The following is a 2,815-nucleotide window of genomic DNA, read 5'->3' as shown; positions in this document are numbered from 1 at the left end:
ATTCCTTCATGAAAAACTCTCACTAGGGGACAGGATCACACCGTCAAAGCAATTTTTTTCCTATTAAAATAGTGAAGGTAGGGGTGGCAGGAATCTCAGAAAGGCAAGAGGCTGGAGAGACTTAAAATACTGTGTCCCCTGCAAAAATAAACTTTTAAAATAAAGGAACTATTTAAAGCAAAAATTGTCTGATAAAAGTGCATATGTACAGCTATGCTTACATATATAAATATTATGTGCCAAGCAATACACTAAACCCTTAGCATTGATTACTTTGACCTTTGCAACAATCCTACAAGTAACTCTATTGGGAAATATTTGATAACTGGCTCCTCCAAGAGGAGGAAAAAAGTTTTAGTTTGTAGTGGTTGCCAATTTCTGTGGTGTTAAATACTCGATAGATTTCAAGCTACCAATGGCATCACTGAACATGGAGTTGGGAAGGATGTACCAAACAGGCTCTCATGAGCTGGTTAAGAGATTTCGCTGTAGCACACTGCTACCTATAAGGGAGGTACTACTTTCATCCCGATTTCCTTACACAGGAGGAAACAGACACAAGAAGTTAAATGACTTGCCCAAATTTACCCAGGAGAATCTGTATTGGCCCCCAGGCTGCACGGTGCCAGAGTTGAGACCAAAGATTTAAGACAAGTCGTATAGCTTAGCATATAATAATAGTGTCATGCTTATCTTAAATTCTACCAGTCACAGTCACTGCTTAACAAAATTAAGTGTCAAAAGAGTTCAGATCATCTTGTCTTGTGCCCTCATTTTAATAAGAGCCATTTATAGAGGTTTAAGAGTAATGTATCTCAATTTGAACTTCTAGGACAAGTGCCCAAGTTTCTAAACCATAACCACAATTTACCCAATTTTTTGCAGCATACCCTACCTGGATCATCCCTTATACTCATAACATCCCTAAAAAGTTCTTACCCTGGCTAATTTATAGACAAGGAAATAGACCTAGATGTCGACTTGTCCGAGACCACAATGGAAGTGGGAGAGTTAGAATTCAGGCCCGGGTCAGTCCATCTCCAAGACGTGCAATGAAATGCTACTTAAAGCTCCTTTGGGCCTCTTTTCAACCTTCACAAAGAATATAGCAGCTCTGCAGTCAGAGCCCTTGGGCCCTTTAAGCCAGCAGTCTGATTTACTGCCGTGTGGTGCCCCATATTCAGTGAAGCAAGCCTCCCGTCTTCCCTGAGAGTCCCCCATTTTCACCATGTGCACTGTCCAACTCAGCGATATCTGCCCCCAACCTTCTGGCTCCCAAACACGGTTCTCTCACTTCTCAAAATTTGCATCAAAGAGAAAATGCAAAGAACAATATGCATCCGGAGTCACCGCATCATTTTCTCCCAGTGAAGGTAAGGACATTATTTAACCACAACAAAGTCTTTTTCCAAGCTCTCTCATCTCCAATGGATGCACCTTTAACATGGTAAGAAAGCTCTGGCTCACTGCCCACGTTTATTCACCTAGAACTACAAATTTCAGTCTAACTTTAAAAATCTTTCTTTTCCTCATTTCTATGGGGCACACACAAGACTAGTCCTCGGAAAAGTGCGAGGTGGGTCAGGAACAGGTGGAGACCTTCCCCACTTTCAGTTTCAGCACCTTCTCACCCAGCTCTCCTTCCTCCTCCTCCCCTGCTTCTTACCCAGTCAAGCACTGCACCAAGGACTCAATTGCTCATCTAATTCTCATGATGACTCAAGTTGGTACTATCACCATCTCCACTTTACAGATGAGGAAACTAAGATTTAGGACTTGCCCAAAGTCTCACAGCTGTAAGTGGTGGAGCTGTTGTTTGAGAGACCAGGGCAATCCCACTATAATGATACACCCTGATGCAGCCATCTACATGGGTGATTTAAAAAGACCCTGAAATACCTCCTTTCTCCAAACAATCCCCCAGCCCCTCTAGCCTCTCCTATTCCTGCCTCCTATAGAGGAGGAATTAGTCTTAACAGCTCAGTAGTTCTGCTTAAAGAACAATGCGCAAGTTCTTAAAGACATGGTACTTGGAACAGGTCAGTTTTGATTAATTCATTTATTCAATAAACACTCAAGACCTATTATGCACTGAGCATGGATCAAGGCTCTTAGACGTATCAGTGGGGGAAAAGAAAGAGAGAGAGAGAGAGGAGAGAGAGAGAGAGAGTCCCTTACCTAAAGGAGCTTATATTCTAGTGAAAAAAAAAGATGAAAAATAACAAATGAGAATAGATTATAATAAAAGGTGCAAGCAAGTGCTATAAGAAAATTAATAAGCAAGATGGGACAAAGAGAAACAGGAATGTGGGGATGGGATGGACAGGTAAATAAGACGCCAATTGGCCTCTGTGGGAAGCTAAGATTTAAGCAAAGGTTTCAAGGAGGCGAGGGAAAAAGCCAAACTCTATCTAGGAAAGAGGAATCAAGGCAGAAGGAGCAGCTAGACCATAGACCCCATGGCAGATGTGTGCCTGGTATGTGCAAGAAACGCAAGGGAGGGTGGCTGAAGCAGAGCAAGTGAGGAAGAGAGCGGTGGGACAGCAAGGCACAGAAGTAGCACAGAAGACTAGATTGTATAGGGCTTTGCAGGACATCGTCAGAACTTCGCTTTTACTCTAGGAACTTCGCTTTTTGAGCAGAGGAGGATATCACTCTGGAAGGGCAAAGGAAAAGCAGGTGCACTGTTAGGAGGCTGTTGCAGTAATTTAGGCAAGAAGTAAGGGTGTTCAGACCAAGATGGTAACAGAGAGGTGGTGAGAAATACCACCATATATATTCATATATATATTTATATATATATATGAATAAATTC

The sequence above is a fragment of the Propithecus coquereli genome, unplaced genomic scaffold, assembly GCF_000956105.1.
Source record: "Propithecus coquereli isolate 6110/MARCELLA unplaced genomic scaffold, Pcoq_1.0 Scaffold163, whole genome shotgun sequence".
Lineage (NCBI taxonomy): Eukaryota > Metazoa > Chordata > Mammalia > Primates > Indriidae > Propithecus > Propithecus coquereli.
Note: the sequence above shows the minus strand (reverse complement) of the source record.